Raw genomic sequence first — 9,487 nt, 5'->3', positions numbered from 1 at the left:
CATGTTAGCCATCTGCCTGAAATGGTCAATGCACTTTTGTAAAATTGTCACATCTGTTATGCACTTTTGTGAAATGGTCAGTGCTGTTGTGCACTTATGCAAAACTTGGTGCTGTGCTGTTAACATTTGAACAAAATGCATTTTGTTCAAATGTTTAGTGCAACTTGCTACTATATAATCGCTGTATGCGCTTTGTGGTAATAATGCACTTTTGTGAAAAGTTTGCGCTAAATGTTTGTGCTGTTAACATTTGAACAAAATGCATTTGTTCAAATGTTTAGTGCAACTTGCTACTATATAATCGCTGTATGCGCTTTGTGGTAATAATGCACTTTTGTGAAAAGTTTGCGCTAAATGTTGGCACTATGCATCATTGTTGGAGCACCCTCCTGTAGTAGATGCACCATGCATAAAAATGTACTTATGTGAAATGTTTCGTGTAAATTATTGTCACAATAATGTTTTGTGCGCCCCCATGTATGTGTTCTGTGCTAATAATGCACGGTTGTGAAATGTCCGTACACATTTTGTGGCACTATGTAATTGTTAGTGCATCCTCGTGCGGATGCTTCGTGCTAAAATTGCACTTCCATTAAAATATTGTACGCTCATGTCAACTGGTACTATATTTTCAATTGTTTCTCTGTCAATTTCAGATGTTTGTTTCCAATTACTTCAGTATCTCCCTGTTGCAATTCCAGGTGATTCATTATGCATGTGCCAATCAGTTTGAGGTGTTTAATTCTGATTCCTGTATTTACAGTGTAAAATTAAAACTATTGTTTTCAAACATTCCTAGGACACCTGGTAATGGTTCTGTGTTTTTTTGTAATTTGTATTTTGTTTTTCTGCAATAAATATTTGAAATGGATCTGAGACTGACTTACTACTTTTAGCACTCTTTTTCACCACATTCCCACGTACAGATATTGCAATATCAACTCTTCCTTTCTACCTGTTTCAAACAAGCTCTATTTTTTAATTAAAAAGTTTTTTTTTCTTGTGGCTGTTTGATCAAGCATTGACTGAAATAAACAATTTATATAGGCCTATATCCAGCACAACATGCAATTCATTAACTTTTGACCCTAACCTTTAACACTTCCCAAAATAAATCTTTGGTGGACATTGCATCGACGCTGTTCATTTTGAATGAACATTTTTCTTGTTAGATCAGTGGTCTATGCCGGCGCATAGTTGTGTATTGACTGGATCAATCGCCAACTCGCTGCGCTCGCGGTAAGTGCTGACAACCGGAAGAAAGCTGCATTCCGAAAAAAGTCACTTCCGTTTCGCCATTTTTCGATGATGCCAGAGAAGTGAACCATGATTTCAAGATGCCCGGTGCAAATTGTTGTATGCCTGGATGCAGCGTGAGCTCACTAAGATCTTCAACGCTTATAACTTTCCATGGTATACCAAACGGAAAAGCGGATGCCGAATGGAGAGCTGCTCTTCCACAAAATCAACCGTGCTGACAAGCTTTTCAACCCGAAGAATGCGAGGATATGTTCCCGACATTTCAAAGAAACATGCTTCAAATACGGTACGTAAAAAAACTAGTAATATAGCGAAAATAAGCTTTCATCTGATTGTCTGTGCTGTGTTGTTTTGCTTGTAATGCTTCAAGTGACGAAGCTCTAGTAGTATCAATCAATCAGTATGAGGCTTAGTACTTGTAGTAACTAGTACTTTTACAGCTCGCAGACAAAAAATAACACAATCGTATTCTGAATCATACATTGACAAAGGCGTAATTCTGAGCTATAATTATTAGGTAATGGGGAAAAACCACTCTTTGTTCTTGTGATAATGTGTTTTTGAATATATTCTAGTAAACTTCTGGGTTAGAACTTAGATTTCTTTTGTTGTTTTACTCGGTCACTGAGTCAGTCTTGTTCATTCTTGACAGATTTGCAGTAGTGTGTTTTACTAATTCTTGTTTCTATTTCAATAGATCTAAATGTATAGGTCTGTTTAGTTAATTTAACTTATAATTTCGACTCAGCATTTTGAACATTTTCTTTGCATGTTTTTTTGCTGGGCCTACAGGCAAGCGAGCACTCATTCCAGGAAGTCTGCCAACCAACCATGTGCTACAGAAGTCAGTAGAAATGTTAGGCGCGTTTGATCGATCTGCGCGATCGCGCTGCGCGTTTGGTGGATCGATCAAACGCGCACACATCGATCGATGTGTGCGCGTTTGATCGATACAAAGAATACAAGAATCGTTAAAACGCGCAGCTCTTATATACTTGCGCATTTGGACGATCCGTCTCACAAATCACCATCGTACTACGCACACACACGTCTGCTGGCAATGACCGGAAGTTATGACCGGAAGTAGGTCTTTCTCTTTCTCTCTCTGTCGATGAACCCATATATACTTCAGCTACTGTCAGTATGTTTGTCCCTGTCCCTGTATCTCTTTCTCTCTCTTCCTTGGCCCGTGTGCGTCTCTCTCTCTCTCTCTCTCTCTCTCTCTCTCTCTTTCTGTCTCTCTCTCTCTCATTTAGGCAGTCATCGTGCGCACTTGGTCTTGTGCTTGCCGTGTACACACGGGGGTGTTCGGACACCGAGGCGCGAGTCTGCACACAAAGTTGACTCGGAGAAATAAATCTCTCGCCGAACGTGGGGACGAACTCACGCTGACAGCGACCAACTGGATACAAATCCAGCGCGCTACCGACTGACTGAGCTACATCCCCGCCCGTGTGTGTGTGTTTGTGTGTGTAAGGTTGTGCATGTGTGTGTATGTGCGCGGGTGTGTATGTGTATGTGTCTGGGTGTATGTAAGTGCATGTGTGCAGTGTGTGTGTGTGTGTGTGTGTGTGTGTGTGTGTGTGTGTGTGTGTGTGTGTGTGTGTGTGTGTGTTTGTCTCTTAGGTGGTTCACAATCGTATTGAACTTTTCGCTTGACATCAAGATTGATTTGGGACACATGGCTGATGCATATATCTGCCTCCACTTGCCGCAGTGTGTGCCTAAACCTCTCCATCATGTATGAGTTAAACGAATGAAGAGAGACTGAAGCAATAAAACTAACTTGAGCCTATGTGAATAGAGCTCAGCAGTAATCAAAAAAAAAAGAAAAAATAGCTGAATTGTAATCAAAAACGTTGTCGGGGTATATTTCGGAACATTCCTGTATTTGAAACTTTTCACTTCCGGCGTGCGACGTTTGTGTGTGGTAGGGACTTACTTTGTGACAGATCGTCCAAATGCGCAAGTATAAGAGCTGCGCGTTTTAACGATTCTTGTATTGTATTCTTTGCATCGATCAAACGCGCACACATCGATCGATGTGTGCTCGTTTGATCGATCCACCAAACGCGCAGCGCGATCGCGCAGATCGATCAAACGCGCCTAACAGAAACACCAAAGACTCCAGCCAGGAAACCCCCAGTGAGTAAAAATTGCTGTTATTTGCCCAGTATAGTATGCTATTAGTGATACTGATAGTGATAATATGCTACTTGTAACTCTTTTGTGAGTACCGGTACATGTATACTGGGTGTTTTCTCAGTTTCTGTCCGCTGTCAGTGTGAGATTTATAGATTATATATTATAACCTGTTTTTCTAGTTTCATGGTTTAGCCACGACTCACTTTGAATGAGGGTCATCTGCCAGGCATTTAGCTGATTATCTGATAAGTGATATTTTTTAATTTGCTATTTATAAATTACAGTTACAGTAAACTAACACTGTCGCACAAAGTATGTGACTTTAAAAAAAGATTTGTTTGAAATCATGTGAGCTCTGTCCACTAGATGATGGAGAACGGAATTTTTCCAGTTGAGTCTGCAACATGGATTTTTTCTCTCTCGGATAACAAATAGTACAGTATGGTAGGAAAAATTTAGGGTTGGTGTGGCGATAACTTCTTCTTCTGCGTTCGTGGGCTGAAACTCCCATGTACACTCGTGTTTTTACGTGTATGACCGTTTTTACCCCGCCATTTAGGCAGCCACACGCCGCTTTCGGAGGAAGCATGGTGGGTATTTTCGTGTTTCCATAACCCACCGAACTCTGACATGGATTACAGGATCTTTTCCGTGCGCACTTGGTCTTGTGGTTGCGTGTACAGTAGTACCTGCCATATCCGGTCACCCATTAGTCATTGCAAAGGTGACCGCAAATATCAGGTGGCCGTTCATTGCAGGCCCCCTCCTCCTCCAAAAAACAAAACAAAACACGATCAAGTTTTCATGAAGAAAAGAAAGCGATCATCCACGAGCCGCCGATTCATTGTCTCTGTTAGTTTTGCTTTCGTTTATACATCTTAATTATTTGCGTGTTTAACTCGATCGTCCTGGCTAAGCTATTGTTTCGTATGTTTCTATGTGTGTTGTTTGGATTATTATATATGTATTTGAGTGTCAGATAAACAAGTGTTTCAAACTCACATCAGCTGTGATCGATCCGGAAGTGACTGCCGTAAATGTACATGTATGCGCATGTCTGTATTTACAGTTTGCGCATGCATAAGTATTCATGTCGTCTGCTCGTGCTGTGCCGTCTGTGCACACAACACACACACACACACACACACACACACCACAGGCGCTCACCCGCGAAAGTGACAAGTGGCCGTTAAGTGGCCGCTCCTGTCGAGTAAGAGGGGCACCTTAGGGCAAAAATCAGTGACCGTTGACCGCGTCAGACAGGTTAACGGCCATTAAGAGTCAATTATAGAAGGAAAACTCATTAGTCATGGGAAAGCTGGCCGCTCCGGGTAGGTTCACGCCCACGAAAGGGCCGGAAATGGAAGGGACTACTGTACACACGAAGGGGGATAAGTCACTAGCAGGTCTGCACACAAGTTGACCTGGGAGATCGGAAAAATCTCCACTCTTAACCCACCAGGCGGCCGCGGCCGGGATTCGAACCCTCGACCTTCCGATTACGAGGCCGACGTCTTACCACCCCGCCACAGCGCCCGTCGTGTGGCGATAACAATAAAGATATGTCATAGTGACTTGACTAATTGATTTGAATTCTGCTGCAGGTCAGTCGCCCCCCACCTCCTGGTTGCCTACTACAACTTCGAGGAAATACGACAGGACACCCTTCAGCTTGCTGCACCATGGTGTCTCTTGGAGAACAGCAAGGAACAGATACAGGGAATAACCGAAGCCAGCCAAGTGAAACTGTTGTCCTCTACGTTATGATTACGTACTCCAGCAGACATCAACTTGTGGTCGACGTGCGTGGGTTTTGCTCAAAATACGTAAGTATTCGTCAGTGTTTGGCTTCTCGAATTAAGTTTCAACTTAATCTCTGTCTCGAACCACAGGCGGAAGGTATCGTTCACTGGACCACTACTTACATAGAAAGACTATACTGAACGAATCGTCGGTAAGCTTACCACACTGTCATACTGTCATACTCATAGTGATATCACTGATACATTTGTACAGGTAAACATGGCTGTTTGCTGAAAAAATCGTTGTGAAAAATTGTAATGTCTCTAAAGTTTGATTCAGTCCGTCATTCATTTTGATGGGAAGTCAACCCTTGGTGAGGCTAATACTAATATTGTTTTGATCTGTATTCTGCCAGTGCCATTGCCAACTGCCATGGTTGTTCTTGTGGAGTTCTAGAACAAGCTCTGGTTTGAATGACCAGCTAAAATTAATGCTAATAGTAAATATGTACATTATTTTTGCATTAGCGGGGTATACAAAATATTTTATTAAAAAAATACCGCATGGTTTTGCTTGATCAAATCATTTATCAGCTAACAATATGCTTTCATTTCAGTTGGACCTGACTTGAGCATGGTTCCGTTGTCTCCGCAACAACAGCTTGATTGAGATGCAGGCATGTCCAGTTTTCAGCAAGTGCAGGCTGAGTGTGAAGATCTGATTGCTGATCTAGACACAACATAAGCTGCTTGACACTATTCCAAGGTAAGCGAGAAGCTTTGAAAATAGTTACTTTAATTCAGTAATGCGTAATTATGTATGCAATACTCCTGCTGGTGAGTTCACTACAAACAGGTACTACATTAGAACTAGAAGAATAGGTTCCACAAGAACATTTCTGACTGTTGATGCCACTAAAACTCTCGTTACATCCTGCATTCTGTGTAGATTGGATTACAGCAAATCCCTTCTCCTAGGCTGCCCTGACTCCACTCTCCAACCCTTGCAAAAAGTAAAACTCTCTGCAGCACTCCTCTCATGAAAGAACTTCACTGGCTTCCTGTGTCTCAACGTATTAGGTATAAAGCTGCCTGCTTCTGCTACAAGATCATCTCTCATTCTCTGAATCGGCACCTGCCTATCTTTCGTAACTGGTCTCCCTCTACACTCCCTCTCGCACCCTTCATTCTTCTGCTGATGCTCGACTTCTCCGTCAAGGTTGCTTTAAACGCAAGGCTCATGGCTTCCGCACGTTTTCATATCATGGCCCTCAGTTATGGAATTCACTCCCCTTTCTATTACGTCACTCTCCATACATGATTTCATCTTTTAAATCCAATTTGAAAACTCACTTGTTCCAACAACATTACGGATAGTTCCTTAGGCCAAACAAAAAAATAGTCTGTTTACGGTAACATCGGCCCAAAAAATAGGGTCAGTAGGTCGGGATTTTTTTTTTCTCCAAAAAACATCAAATTATTTTGCCAAAAAACATTGACAAACTTTGTTTTAAAATTTTGATTTTTTTTCTTTTTTTCCCAAATGCCAAAAAAAAGTCTAGGGTCGCGCAAAAAAATAGGGTCGGTCGGGATACCGTAAACAGACTTCTTTTTTTTTTTGCCTTGGCATAGAGTCTGGGGATGTGAGATGTGCATGATGTGTTGTTTGAATCTGACAGTGATTGTATGAATTTTTTATACACGTATTGTCACGCGCTTTGAACTTCTGATAAGGCGCTTTATAAATGCCCGTTATTATTATTATTATTATTATAAGTAGATACACACTTGTAAACTTATGTTAGTTTTCACACGTGAGCATGAAGTGCCTTTATGAGGAATGTATAGTGGCTTGCAATATTGAATTTGAGGGATGTTTGCAGTTATATAATATATTAGCACAGCTCAGTTTTCTACAGGGTTCCGTGAGAACAGTGAAATTCTCCTTTGAGGACTGAAAAATATCTTGGATAATTGGTCTTAATTGGGGGGGGGGGGGGGGAGATTTAAAACATAAGTACATTCACATGTGTTTTTCATTTTCACTGTGTAAAGGTGGGGAGGTCCTTCTCTACTTGTTTCTTTGTTTTCCCATTGACATATATTTTTGTTCTTGTCTATATTTTTTACATAGGTGCTGTCCTCATCCCCAGCCGACTGTTTCCGCTGAAGCCGTGAAGGATGCTTCTTCATGTAGGCGTGGACATCTTTTTCGTCGCCGTGCAAGGCTTCCAGTTCCAGTACCATATAATTTTGTGAATACTCTGGGGACCTGTCATCAACTTTGGAAGGACGCTTTATTTTAACACTTTGTACCCCATCTATGTTGACCAAGATTTTTTAAGCCGAGACCAGCTGTGCTGCAGCAGGTCACTCAGAATTGTAGAAACTGTATCAACAGGCTAGAATCCTGGCGTTAGATCAACGTTACAGGAAGCGACTGAAGCTAACAGTCTAAGCAGGATGCGGATATGTGCCGAATGATAACAGATGTAATGTACATAGTGACTGTGTGTACCTGGGAGACAAGGAGTTAAGACCACATCTGAACTGAGGATTTAGTCTCTCCATAATCAAACGCTGAAGAAGATTTCAGAATGAACTTTGTTAGATAAATTATGGTTGTTATGATCGTCACATTTTAGGTCCCCCCCTTCCCCCCTTTTCAAACTTCCCCGCTTTTCTTGTATGCTTTATCGTGTTTTTCCGTTTTGTTTTGTTGTTGCCTCTTTTTTTTCTTTGTCTTTGTTGGAGATGCATAGTTTTGTATGGTTGATGTTATTTGATGTTGCTGTGTGATGTTGATGTCAAAAAAAAAAAAACTTCCCCGCTTTTCAGACCTTACATTTTTGGATTTTCTGTTCACAACCTGTTGTACATTTACCTACATATTAAGCAGATTTCCAGCTTATTTTTTTATTCTTGGAGGCCTGAAAAGGGGGTTTGGAAGGACACTGTATTTGTTTGTTCGAAATTCAGAATTCAAATAATTCTTCATCAACGAGTTATTACTGCCTCACCATAGCAGTTAGGCCAGTCTTACTAACTCTTACTTTTATTAATGTGCCGTGATGCAAAGACGTTGAGCAGTTTTCAGATGTTTATGAATCTAGGGCTTTCAAAATTTACTGACATACAATACAATAACTTCATTAATCTCTAAAAGAGAAATTGCATTGCTGAGCTTTTGTGTCCGTAATAATAACATACATAAAACATTCAAAAATAAACATTTGTTCTTTGTCATTCATACATTCTTGTGTTCTTATACATTTCTTCATGTTGGACTCCATGACTCCATGACATCCAAACATGAAGTTCAGTTACCCCTTTTTAACTTTGAAGGTCACATTGTGGGCGAATTTTTAGCAAAAAGTTGGAACATGGTATGACTGTTCTTACTCACAAGGGAAGTGATTTTGTTATTTACTGATTTTCATTTTGTGTGGCCTTCTTTCACCCATTTAATCATTCATAAATGTTCATACCCAAGGGAAGTAATTCACATATATCTATGGCCAATGTTTTCACAGGGCATCTATAGTGTGGATGAACACTGTCTCCACTCAAAATGGTCCTTTGCTATTGTACATTGTGAATCAGCATTTTTGTTTTTTTCCTGTTTGAATAAAGTGCAATCATTTTACAACCAAAGTGTTAATGTTAAAGATGTTTACATAATGTGTGAAGGATGATGCATTTGAAAACTAATATTGTTAAATGTAAATTGACCTGTGACAAGTCAGCATAGTGCAATATCCAAGCATGAAACCCGCACACAATTCCCAAACAACATGCTTTCTTTTCCACAAAATTCCATCCAGTGGAAAACAATTATGTGAACGTCATAACATGGTGTTTTTTTACATTAATAATCAAGCCTTACACCAACTAAAATGGTGTTAATAGGCATTTGAGCAAGCTTTAACACCAACATAACATGGAGTTAATAGGCATTTGAGCAAGCTTTAACACCAACATAACATGGGGTTTTGCATGTTATACCAGCAATAACATGATGTTAATCACATTACAAGCAAGCTGTAACACCACCAAAACAAGCAGTTTTGCAAGTTAAGTCTACGATAACATGATGTTAATCACATTACAAGCAAGCTGTAACACCACCAAAACAAGCAGTTTTGCAAGTTAAGTCTACGATAACATGATGTTAATCACATTACAAGCAAGCTGTAACGCCACCAAAACAAGCAGTTTTGCAAGTTAAGTCTACGATAACATGATGTTACTTGGCGTTAAACCAAAGCTTTAATGCCATCAAAACTTGGAATTTTTGCATGTTACAGACATGCTGTAACATGGTTTAACATGATGTTTTG

General features: G+C 40.3%; 1 long non-coding RNA gene across 1 annotated transcript; it reads left to right on the top strand.

Annotated features, from left to right (window-relative positions):
- Positions 1–1,008: 1,008 nt before the first annotated feature.
- Positions 1,009–8,540, top strand: LOC138954928 (uncharacterized). Its single transcript, XR_011452022.1, has 5 exons — positions 1,009–1,546; positions 2,053–3,405; positions 5,010–5,231; positions 5,765–5,913; positions 7,282–8,540. It is a non-coding gene; the product is annotated as an uncharacterized lncRNA (long non-coding RNA).
- Positions 8,541–9,487: the final 947 nt, after the last annotated feature.

This window comes from Littorina saxatilis, unplaced genomic scaffold (genome assembly GCF_037325665.1).
Source record: "Littorina saxatilis isolate snail1 unplaced genomic scaffold, US_GU_Lsax_2.0 scaffold_725, whole genome shotgun sequence".
In the NCBI taxonomy this organism is placed as follows: domain Eukaryota; kingdom Metazoa; phylum Mollusca; class Gastropoda; order Littorinimorpha; family Littorinidae; genus Littorina; species Littorina saxatilis.
This window is presented reverse-complemented; position numbering and strand designations above follow the sequence as displayed.